Below are 13877 nucleotides of genomic sequence, written 5' to 3'. Positions count from 1 at the left end.
ATACATTCTCCATGAAAGACTTAGGGGAGGTAACCTATATTCTTGGGATTTGCATCTATAGAGATAGAGCGAAAAGAATAATTGATTTATCCCAAAGTCTATACCTTGAAAAGGTGTTAAAGAGGTTTAACATACTTGATTCCAAGAAAGGATTGTTACCTGTGAGACATGGTATCCACTTTTTCAAAGAGATGTCTCTAAAGACACCTAAAGAAAGAGATAAAATGGCTAGGATTCCATATACTTCGGCTATTGGAAGTTTGATGCATGCAATGTTGTGTACTAAGCCAGATATCGCATATGCTGTTAGTTTGACTAGCAGGTATCAATCCAATCCAGGTTTGAAACACTGGATAGCTGTCAATAATATCCTTAAGTACTTGAGAAGAACTAAGGATTTATTTTTGATATATGGAGATAGTGACTTGCAATTGGATGATTATACTGATTTTGATTTCCAATCAGATATCGATGATAGAAAGTCTACCTCTGGGTATGTGTTCATTTGTAATGGAGGTACAGTTAATTGGAAGAGTTCCAAACAGAGTACGACTGCAGATTCCATTACCAAGGCTGAGTATATTGCTGCATCAGATGCTACAAAAAAGGCTGTTTAGATAAAAGGAACCCCGGTCTCACCAAAAATCCAAACACATAGAAAGGCGCTACCACATTATCAGAGAAATAGTTGGGCAAGGGGATGTAGCCATGCAAAAAATAGCATCAGCTGAAAATCCAGCTGATCCATTCGCTATGCCTTTGTCACAAGCTCAGTTAGACAAACATCTTGAGAAGATGGGTCTAAGGTATTGTAATAAATGGCTCTAGTGCTAGTGAGAGATTGTTAGTAGTATGCCCTAGAGCATATCATTTAGTATGTATCTTGTACATATTTTATTAATAAAAGGCATTTTTACTTTTTCATTTACATAATATATTTATGTGTAATAGAAAAGGTCCATTGATATTTTGTTAGAAATTCTATTCTTAAGTTGTTAAAAATATGAGTGACAGTATTTCTAGCACAAAGTATCATAAATTGGTTCACAATCGAGGATACTTCACAATATGGACATGACTTATCCAGAAAGATTGTATTCATGTTTATTCCCAAGTTATTTATATGAGATGTAAATAAGATAGAATAGTGAGTCTCATGTCATATAACAAACATGATAGGCACTTATGCATGATAAGTAGGCCGAACCAGTGATATTTATGACAAGCACATGGAGTTTACTCTTATTAATGCATTGTCATAAATCATATCAGTGCATATAATCTTTAGACCTGAGATAATATAGTTATCTTGTATATAGGTGGTTTGAGTTTGATACTGCTTTCATACTTGTACTATGTATAGGTATATGGGCATGTGTTGGCTCCTACTAATTATATATGGAGGTAGGTGTTGATCAAGATAGAATCTGTTACCTTAAGTAAATAGGGATAAAATCCTGCGTTCATTTAATTGTTTTTGATGTTTCAAGTTCCTAGCCAGCACAGATAGATTTAATCAGAAAAGAATTTCTAATGAGAAAATCTTTTTAATCAAAAACTGGAATTAAAAGAGAACATAATATTCATAGCAAATGGAGTTTGACATAAATCATGACTCCAGCTCGAATTGGGATTTTGTAACAGAGAGATTCTAGTGCATGGTAACATATGATTATAGGTTCATTTAAAGTAAACTTTATTACTAGTTGGGTGGCTATGGCATGCTATGCTAGCTGTTAACCATAGTCTATGAGGTGCCTAAAATGATTTAGAGAAATCATTTATGGTAAGAAAGAGTTCTGATGATATTAAGAGTTAATATCGTGTCTCATTGCCAATTAGTGATGAGCCTAGTGAGTCACACACATACACAAGTAATCACCAAGTTAAATGTGATTTAATTAATTAATTAAAGAGTTTAATTGATTAATTAAATAGGTTTGGTTTGTAATTAGATTGCAAAGTCCCTAGCATGGCTTGAAACCAAATCTAGGTTGTTGGATATATAGTATAAGTTAAATTTATATTTAAAGTGTTTAAATATGAATTTAATTATGAGAAATTAATTAATAGAGATTAATTAATTAATTTATATTTGATATAAATTTATTAGAAGAAGAGAAATAATTATTTTAGGTTGAGAACTCAAAATTAAGACACAGGGGTATTTTGGTCATTTCATAGGGTGACATGTGGCACCATGAGATGGTGATACATGGCACTACATATAAGCTTGCCATTTGTCTTTTAATCATGTAAGATGATCAAAGTCAAGATTAAATCTAAGTTTGACACTTGGCACAATGTGATTGGGTCAATTAAACTAAGAGCCAATTAGAAGGTAACATGTGGCAAGGGTTTTAAATGGTGACCTAGCTATATAAGGGAAAGGATGAAAAGAAAAATAACAATTTGCTATTTCTTCCAAAGGTGCCGCTACCCTTGCCTTGTTCTTCCTCTCTTCTTTTTCATTTCTCATCAATTCAAAGAGAATTGCCAACATTCTCTCAAATTAAAATTGCTAGAAATTGTTTCTAGTGTCCTGTATACATCTGTAATATCTCAAAAGGTAAAACCTGAATTTCTAATTGATTGGAAAGGCTTGAGAAGTTGTTTAAGGGACTGTCATTAGTGATCTTGGTGTGAACAAGCTAGAGGGAAAACATCTGGTGTCCTAGGTGCATCCTAAAGGTACCAAACACAACTACAGTGCATCAAAAGGCTAGTGCACTTATTTTTTATTTAATCTAGGGTTCTAATGAATTAATCTGTTAATTCTAAAATCTTAAATGGAAAATGTAGATCCAAAAACATATTAAAAGAGTTTTAATATGCTGTTTAACATTGAAATCAAATAGATAAACAATAAATCTTGCATGATGCATGACACCCTAGAAGAAAAATTTTGAATTTAATGATCTAAACTTATGTTTTTTATGCTTTCACTCCTTCACCCACATATCTCTAGATATTGATGATGTTGAATCCCTATTCTCAGAACAGGAAGGGCCAGATGAGGAAACTGTGTTTGCCCTTGGAGCAAATGTTGTTGACTTTAATTAACTCCAGTCTCCATCTTCAGAAGACTCAGAGTCTGATTATGGTTCTGAGGCCTCTTACCCTTTTTACCTAGCCCAAAACATCCAGTCCAATCACTCCACTCATAGCCCGAATACTATTCCTATACCTTTGGTCTCTTTACACGTCCTGCCCAGCAAGTATGAGTGGCCCATTAATGTTATTGGGTTTTTAGACACGGGAGCCCATAAGAGTATGATGAACCCTGCTATTCTCCCTCCAAAAAGTTGGGTTCCACATACGGAATACTTCAAGGTTGCAAACAGAAATATTTTCAAAACAAACCTAATTACTAAGCATCCAATTGGTATTTAGTTCTTCCCGACCTACATCCTTTGGACTAAAATCATTGGTTCTGACCTTCCAGATAAGGATCTTTTGATTGGTTTTGATATATACCAACAAGCAAAGCACCTGAAGATCCTACCTAGAGGATTAAAGTATAAAAGATAATTTCAGCCTTTTACCACCATTCCTAAACTGTATTCCTTGACAGATGCCTCATCAGATTTTCAAGAGCACAAGGAACTTCTTCTCAAATCTTGTGCTGATTCACATTCACTGTTCCATATCCTCTACCATTATGGAAGAACTTAGAATTCTTTGTCCATCTGCCATTCAAGTTAAATGAAGATGTAAATCCTACTAAAGCCTCTCATCCGGGGATGAATCCCGCAAATTTGGTTCTAGCCTAAGAAGAATGCAAGCAACTTCTCCATGTAACGCCCTCAAAGTAGGCAGTTCCATGCAGTCTACTGTTCCGATGACCAAAGTCGATCCGGACAGTCAAGAGGCTTAAAACTATATTTAAGTCACCTAGAAAAGCCATGAATGAAAATTAATAGCCATTATATGAAGGTTAAATAGAAATGAAGAAAACAAAGCATGATGGGTTAAATGAGTCGAGGCCACAGCGATGGGTGACCGAATCGGGAAGTGACTGCAAGGTCAGTCGCTGCCCTAATTTCGAGTGGGTCCTTGTGATATCCCAGGCCTAAGAATTATTACAAAGTTAAGGGTATTGTGAAAACCACAAAAAAGAGTCAAAAACCAGTTCAAATAATTAAACCAGGGTTTCGGAAGCAATTAAATATTACTGGAGAAACGAATCAAATCGATAAGGGACAATTTGGTCAATTCACCCTTAGAGGTGACTTTTGGGCTAATTATCCATTAAAAATTAGAAATTAAAATTATAAAAGATAGATTTAAATTGAAGAGGTGAGGGAAAGAAAAATGAAAAAGGAAAAGAAAAGTCAAAATTTAAGTGAAATTATGACATTATGCATGACATAATAACTTTATAATTTTAATTTTAGAAATTAAGGGATAATTACTACATCAGAGTAACCAATTAAAAACAATATATATATATATATATATATATATATATATATATATATATATATATATATATAAACTCACTTCATCTTCTTCTTTTCCTTCTTCCATCTCTTTCTCATTCTCTCTCCATTTTCTTCCATGGTTACATATTTTAAGCTCATTAAACTTTGAATTTTCCCACAAATTTTCATGATCAATCATTAGAAAATCTCTAAATCACCTATGAATAGAAGAGTGGGCATAAGAAATAGGGAGAAATTTGAAGGAAATTGAAGATTAGAAGAGCTTCATTTAAGGTAAGTAATCCAAGCTTTCTTTTGTATAATTGGGTGAATCAATGTTGAGAATGATGAATTTATATTGAAGAAACTTTAAAGAAATTGCATGATTAGGAAGAAAGGAAATTCTGCCAGCTTATGAGAGTGATGAATTTGATGAGTTTAATTAAATTAAATATGATTTGTGATGTGTTAAGAGGTGTTGAGCATGGTTAGTGAAGTGAATTTGTGTCAATTGTGCTAATTAGAGACTTAGGGTTCTTGACAATTAGAAAATTTGGGAAAAATTTGGGAATTTGAGGAATTGATGCAAATTGACCTAATTGAGGCTTAAATTGGTCAATTGGTGTGAATTGGAGTAGGATTGAATGCATGGAATGGACTTAAGTTGTGAATGTGATAAGGGTCAATTCTGGCAGCTTGACCCTTACCCATTCAAATGAGTATAATTGAAATTCTATTACTCCAATTGGTGTGAGGCCAATTGGAGATGAAATTTAAGACCCAAATCTACAATTTTTATGCGGAAACCTAGCCCTAAAACTAACCTTAAATTGGTGAAAAATTAGGTTGAATCCGGATCACACACCTTGCCACTATATAGAATTGACCATATGAACAGTACTTGTTCAAATGGTCATAACTTGGTGTAGGAAGGTCCAAATGACCTGAATTTTATACCAAGGGAAAGCTTAGACATATCATGAAGAACACAAACCCAAATTCTGACCATAACCTAGTCAAATTGCCAACCAAAATTAGTTCCTCAAATCTGCCAGACCCAAATTGTGCCCAAAAATTATGGGTTTGGACCAATCCGGCTAGCCTTAGAAAAAGAGGCATAACTTGAGCTACAAAACTCCAAATGGAGTTATTCAAAAAGGAAATTAAAGCTAAGACATTAAGGAATAACTTTGATGAAGGAAGTGTAGCTAAATTTTCACTATAGATATAGTCAATGGAATAGTAAACTTGGGTAACCAAAATTGAATTTTTGGAAATACATCAAGGGAACTTTGAAATTCAATTGACAACCAATGCCAGCAAAATTAAGACCCAAAATGTGGTATATGGGTACAATTAGAACTAGTATACCCAAGATATGAAAAAGTCAACATTTTGCCCAATTAGTCAAATGAATAGTAATTCCATAACCTTAAATACATGAATTCAACTTATAAGACTTAATAGGTAAATTTAGTATGCAAAAATGAAATTATGCTCACAAAAAGGGCAATGAAATTTATGATGTTATTTTATATCTCACTATAAATGCTCGACATTGTTATTACCCGTCTCTCATTTATTGAGGAGATACTGGAGTTCGTATTGTTTTTATTACCATGGTACGTGCACATTGATGTATGATCTTCCTCATATAAGAGGTTAGATTAATGATGAAGATGACTCTTTCGAAAATTAAATTGTTATGGTGTTAAGGATAGAATGTGCACGATTCAATCTCCCCTACCATAGGGAGTGAGAATCACTTCGAATATGGCCCTTACGGATTAGTCTTGCATTAAGATAGTGACAATATAAATGAATTTGAAAGTGAGTAATTGTGATTCCAAATGATATTTTATACACAACCGTTTTAAAAGAGATTAATTATTTTAGTGGTTTGTATTTGATACTTTTTCCTATTTAGTAAAATTCAATATTTATTTCCATAAATTGTTGAAAATATTTCAATGTCTGATTATGATTTGGAAAATTGTAATTGTTTATTAATGACATTTAAATAAATGATGTACATTATTGGAAGCACTGATTTTGATTTTATAAAATATGATGAAATTAAATACTTCCAAATTCCTTGCTATGATTTTGTCAATGTGTGGTATATTACATTTTAAATTATAATTGTGCACCACTGAATTCACCGCTCAGCGATAGTTTTGCATATTTTCGCAGGTGAAAGAAAGGATAGAGCAGCTGAGTGAGATCAATTGAAGTTGTGCCTTGAAGACAAGCTGGGATTAATTTTGAGTATATTATATGTATACCGATAGGCATTAGTTTTTTACGTAATCATGTAATTGTGTGTATGTAAGTACGTTCGAGCAGTTGTACAAAAACTCTTGTAATATTATTTTTGTATGTAATTAAATGCAAATTATTGTAATATTAATTTAAGATTTTATTTACCTGTATATTTTTGTAATATTAATTTTATTACCCTAATGAATGTAATATTCAAATTTCTTCCTGAATTTTGTAATTAATGAATTGTTTCCTTTATGATGAATTTGGCTTTAAAATGAATTGAGTTGATTGTAGGAAATGATTTATTAATTATTGAGATTGAATTGGGAGATTTTTTGTAAATTGCTTTTGCAGGTAAATTGAACAACTATTTTTACCCAGTTTTAGCCGTAACCACGCAAATTTTTCACAAAATTTTAAAAAATTACCTAATTATCCCTAATAAGTTCTATGACACATACTTAAGTTAAGAACACTTAAGATAGATTTTCTCACCACGCCAACTTTGAAAATACATTTGTTTCGTTAAAATCCCTTGTAGTATATTTCATAGATTATCGGTAGGCGAAGTTCGGTAATTTATTAGGTATACTACGGGATCATGTCATACCTTATGGAGGGGTAGGGTGTGACACTCCAAAAAGGCTTGATTGAGCCTACTACTTCCCCATGGGCTTGCCAGGCTTTCTATGTAGAAAAGAGGTATGAGAAGTTAAGAGGCAAGAAGAGGCTCGTGATTGATTACAAGCCTCTCAATCACTTCTTACAAGACAACAAGTTCCCTTTGCCAAAGCCTGAGGCTTTATTCACTCAACTTCATGAAGCCCACATATTTTCAAAATTTGACCTCAAAGCAGGTTTCTGGCAGTTGGGTATCCAACCCACAGACAGGCCCAAAACGGTATTTTGCATCCCCACGACCCAATATCAGTGGATTATTCTTCCTTTTGGCCTTAAAACGGCCCCATCCATTTTTCAAAAAGCCATGACCAGGATATTCAAGCCCATACTCCACAGTGCCCTCATATATAATGATGACATCCTTCTTTTTTCTAAGGATGTAACAACCCATAAAGAACTATTGTCAACATTCCAATCCATAGTTGAATCTTATGGGATAATGTTATAAGAAAATAAGAACTCACTAGCCTAAACTGACATCAACTTTCTTGGAATGCGCTTCAAAGAAGGAAAATACCAACCAAGTCCATACATAGTAGAGGAATTATTGAAATTCCCTGACAAAGACTTAACGACAAAGCAGCTACAGCAATTTTTAGGAATTGTTAATTATATCAAAAAGTTTATTCCTCATGTAGCTACATATGTCAGCCACCTATCCAAGATGCTAAAAAAGACCGCATGTAACACCCTCACCATAGGTAGTCCGTACATTCTACTGTTCCGATGACTAACATATGTTTGGACAGTCAGAATGTCTGGAACTGCACTTAAATGATAGCGAGGAGACATAAAATGATGGAATACATGATAAAAAAATATAAGAAAAATTAAGGAAAAATAAAAAAGATGAAATGTAACTAGGTTAAATGAGCTGTGGTTGTAGCGATGGGAAGTCACTGCGTAGACAGTTGATGACCCTAGAACCGCGAGGAACCCCGAGAAATAATTTTTGGGACTTAATTAAAGGTTTACAAAGGTACAAATAACATTAAAAATATCAAAAAAAATTTAGTTAATCGGTACCAATGAACATGAAAATTAAAGGAACCCAACAGATTAGAGATTTAATCGATATTATCGAAAAAGTTGGCTTATGACCCGAAGAGGGGCATTTTGGTCATTTGACACCTAAAGTCGATTTTTGACTTAAATGTCCATTAAAAAGAGTGACATTAAATTTTGAAAACCCCATGAAAATTTGAAGTTATATGTGTAATGTAATTAAAGGAAGTATGGGGGTGTAAATTGAAATATGAAAACTTGAAATATAATAATAATTAAATATATTTAGTGGGGGTATAAAAGGCAAAAAGATGACAAATCTCTCCACTTAATTCCATCTTCTTCCTAAGTTCCCATCCATGGTCGAATTGCTTTCCCAATTTCCTCCATGAGAGCTCTTCATGCAAGCTTTCACTTCTCTTCATTTTCAACATGAAATCACACATTCAATTCACTAAAGTTGATCCTCGCACCTTGGGAAGACTATAGGCAGCAAAAGGAAGAAAAAATTTAGAAGTTTTACAAAGTTGAAAAATTCTTGAATCAAGGTTAGTGCTCAATCTTCCCACTTTTCTTCCTAAATTCTTATTTTGAGCTTAGGAAAAGTTGATATGTTAAGAAAATTGATGAGTATTTGGGAGCCTTGAATTCGGCAGCTATGGAAATTAAAGGAGTTTGATTTATTTTTACATGTAAATGATGGGTAGTGATGTTGATTTAGGTAATTAGATATTTTAGCAAATTAATTTCATGTGTATGTGGAGATTTGATAATTTGAATTAGGGTTTTAAATTACATATGGAAGTTCAATTCGGCAGCCTTAATTTCCTTGAGAGTTTGATGAATTCTTAACTAGAATGATGGTTATTGATGTTAGTTGATGCATCTAAATGCAATGGAAGTGATATGTATGTGATATGCATAAATTGGGGGAAACTTGAATTAGGGTTTAATGACAATTGAGGAGACTTTATGTAATTGTTGAAATTAGTAATTTGAATTTATTTAATGAGACTTGTGTAATTGTTTCACTTTTGCAGCCTTGAAAAGCATGAGAGTGTGCTTAATTCATACATATAAATTGAGATTAGTGATATTGATGGATAGGTAATTGAAGTTACATGTGATAAAAATTTGATTGAATGTGAATTGTTGACTTTGACAGTTTGAATTAGGGTTCTAAATTACTCAATTGAGACTGGAATGATGTTGCTGAAAATTTGATTGAATTGAGATGAATTGATAATATTCGAAGTGCCATGAATGCCACAATTGTAGTTTGGGAGATGGAGGAATGAAAATTGGAAGTGTATTTTCCTTGTAGGATGAGTAAATATTGAATTCAGTGTATGTTTTGAGCCATAACCAAAATTGTGTGACCCCAATTGGTATGAAACTAATTTGAGGTAAAACTAGACCTAAAATCCACCAATTTTCATGTAGAAACCATATCCAAATTCTGCCTAAAAAGTGACCTAAAGTCTACCATAATCCGGATTACCAAATTGTGAACCCAGAAAATGATCAAATAAACAGTGTATTTTCATTTGGCCATAACTCACTCTAGACATGTTCAAATGACCTGAAATTTATACCATTGAAAAGCTTAGACATAGGGTTATAACTTTTATGAAGAACACAAAGCCTAGAAATGTCATTAACTAAGTCAAATTGCTTGCACAAGTTAGGATACCAAAACTGTCCAGTACCAAAACAGCCCAGAATTGCCTTTATCTAGGCAACTTGACCAGTTTTGGCAAAGAGGCCATAACTTGGTTCATAGAACTCCAAATGACATGAAGTTAGTGCCAAAATTTCAATAAGACATAAACCTACAATATTGGTATTTTGCCTATAACCCAGAAATCAAGAGAATTAGGTCATTTAGCTAGGTCAAGACAACATACAAAATCTGGAAATTTGCATAAGTGATCATTGAATCTAGAATAGTCTTTTAAGCATATCTCCTACTAGAAAACTTCAATTGAGATGTGCCATATAGTTCTGAAAACCTAAGAAATAAGGCTTTAACTTTATTTTAGACACCTACCTCAAACTATGAATGTAAAAAAGCTTGAATTTTGGATCAAAGCTACTGACCTAAATAGAAATCATATTAGTATAGGACATTTGAGTCTAGGCCAATAATGTGGCTATAAGTAATTCTACATGACTTGAAAAATTACAACTAAAAATTTTAACTGACCATAAGACATAGGGCAACAAATCCTATGAAGAACACTAGGCCTAAATGTTGCTATAACTTGTTCAAGTAAATTGGTAAAGTCCAAAACCAAAACTGCCTAGTTAAAAGAATCAGAATTCAGAATTGACTTAGTTATGGTTATTTGACCATAACTTGAGTTATACAAATCCAAATGGCATGATTCAAAAAGGAAAATCAAGACAAGACATAGAGGAATAACTTCCATTGAGGAAGTGTGGCTAAACAGTAGCCACAAATTGCTCAATTTAATATGCAAAGACAAGACAGTAAAGCTGAACCTAAAGAAAGGTTCTTGAAATAAATTATTGACTTATCCCTAATAAGTCACTACATGCTAAATTATATGAAATAGATATGTGGGACAAATTTTTTCTACTATACATGGACATGAAAATTCTGTTAAATAATTAATAATGCTTACTTGCCCAAAGTAAACATAGGCTTATATATATATAGTTGAATCGATTCGTATACCAATTAGGGACTATAGATAACAGTACTGCCTACATGGATAATTATTAACTGACAATATATGTCTGATATGATTGATCTACTGGCTATATGCCTGCTCGTTGGCCATTGTGCTTAATTTTATATCTGGCTTTAAAAGACTGCCCGCTGGCCTTGTGCCTGACATAATAGATGTATACTGGATAGATATACGGTTGTCTAACCAGTATACTCCCATGTATCCAGCATTATAGTCTGTTATAGGTTACTTGGGCATTGTTATAAGTTTAAAAGACTGAGAATGAAATGAATGAATAAATAAGATACTGATAAGTAATTTATGTTCAAAGTGTAGAAAATTCATAAATGACTTAAAATATATGAGAAATGAACAGAAAAGATACTGTTAAATTCAATTATTCCCAAAGTGCAGAAAAATTTATAAATGTCTCATAACTTATGAGAATTTCCCTCATATGATTTTAAGGAGACTAAAAATGAAATAAATGTACGGATAAGATCCTGATATTTAATTTATTCCCAAAGTGCAATAAAATATGCAATTGACCTAGAATTGCAAAATTATACATAGAGTTATTATTTGAATTATTTAGTTGATTTTTCTTTAAAATTATGCACTACTAAGTTATTAGCTTAGCGCGTTGGTTTTTTCATCGCGTAGGTACTGGAGATCAACAGCCGCTACAGTAATGTTCTAACTACAGTTGACCTTATCTACTACAGTTCAGAGTTCACCACATCAGTTGTAGTATTTTGGTAGGGCCCATGTATAGATTTAGTGTTTTGGTTCATTGTATATAAGCATTATGTAATTATAGTTGTGATATAAATAAATTTTTTATTATGTTTTTGAGATTGTAAATAAAAATGTGAATTTCTGTATATGAATTTTCTTATGAATGATTTATTATATGAGAAAATAAATGACATGTTATATGACTAGATAAATGGATATGAAATGGTTTTTAATAGGTGAATAGTGGAACCCGCCAGATGCTAATAAAACAAAGGAGGCTTTGCCCGGGTATCCACATAAATAATTTGTGATGAAAAAAAAATATATCCACATGTTTTAAATGAAGTTTAAAATTAACAGTGAACAGGACAGCATAAGATAGGGTGCTCTGGCATCGAATGTGCATTCCTTGCTTGGCTACACTGTAGACGGGTGAGGGGTGTCACACCGCACCACCTTGGGGTCTAGACCAGACCAGTGCAGTCAAAACTCTAAAAGAAGTGGCTCTAACTCTGCCACCTCTCAAGATTCCCAGCTCGGGGCACTGCATTATCCAGACAGATGCTAGTGACACTCATTGGGGCACTATCCTGATTGAAGACATACAAGGAGAAAAGCACATATGTGGCCATGCAAGTGGTGAGTTCCCAGATGCTCAAAAACATTACCATTCTATTTACAAGGAGATCTTAGCTGTAAAAAATGGGATCAAACGGTTTGAGTTTCACCTTATCGGACACCACTTTACTGTTCTTATGGACAGTTCATCATTTTCGAGAATTTTGGACTTTAAGAACAAAACTCTTCCTGAACCATAGTTTTTAAGGCTTAAAGATTGATTCGCAAACTATAAATTCACAGTTCAACACATCAAAGGGAAACACAACCTAATTTCAGATCTATTATCCAGACCCAAAGATCTTCATCTTGTGAACTCTCACTCCACCTTCCCCTTAATACTAATGGCTTCATCTTCTTCAACTAACACTCCTGAGTTCCTTATCCCTACACCAGACAACTTTCCTCTAGGATGTTCTCCGAATATGCTATTCCAGAAATTGTCAGATTCGCCAGAAATCGCTTATTCTACTACCAAAGTGCTAAAAATACTCTTAGAGGTTTAATCCCCTCTACTTTTCATTTCCTGCCAGACAGTCCTGTCTTGACCTGTTTCAGTATTCATCCTGAAAGGGATCTCATTATTGAAAAACTGTGGTTTCTCTGTTGTATGGTAACCCTGTATTCTACAGCTATAGAATTTCCTCTAATAGCTGTTTATCAGTACACCCTCACTACCGACAGAAGAACTCTCTTGTCAAGATTCCTTGAATGGTTCAAGCCCATAACCACATGGCACTATAGTCTCCGAATACTTATAGAAACTCACGGTATTGATGAAAAGCCCATAAGAACACAACCCACAATCAGGTCTATGTTTATCATGCACAAGCCTTTCTTTAAAAAGCCTAATGGACTCTTATGGTCACAGAATTCAGCATATGAATGGAGGATATATGACGGTACTATAACAGATAACAATGTTATGGGACCACTCAGAAGACACCTGGCCAATTACCTCTGTGAAATTAACAATTACCAGTCTCCTATACCTCCACATGTGACATGTACCTCTCTTGGATCCATCCATTCCCCAGAGTAAGAGCCCATTAACTAGACCAATCCTCTTTGGTAGGACTCACAAGACCCAATGGACGTTGAAACATGTGAAGTAATCTAAAGTGCTGCACCACTATCTCCTAAGGAATGTGGGCCATGGTATCAATCTTTTTATGAGGATATAGACTCTGATGATTCTGACCACAGGAATTACAACCTGTCAAGGTCACCATGACAAAAGAGTGTCGGCAATCTACAATAATAATTGTACCTTTTACTTTTGACAGTGTATTCCTTTGCTTTAATAATTGTGTTCTGTAAGTGTCGATAGCTAATTGCTTACCCGATAGCCTGTAATAGTGATAGTCTCCCTTCTATATAAGGAGACTCATTTCCTGTTTGTAATCAGAGTTTGCCTTCAGAAATAAAACTTTTGTTTCTCTCACATATG

This window comes from Hevea brasiliensis, chromosome 14, assembly GCF_030052815.1.
Source record: "Hevea brasiliensis isolate MT/VB/25A 57/8 chromosome 14, ASM3005281v1, whole genome shotgun sequence".
NCBI classification, from domain to species: domain Eukaryota; kingdom Viridiplantae; phylum Streptophyta; class Magnoliopsida; order Malpighiales; family Euphorbiaceae; genus Hevea; species Hevea brasiliensis.
This window is presented reverse-complemented; position numbering follows the sequence as displayed.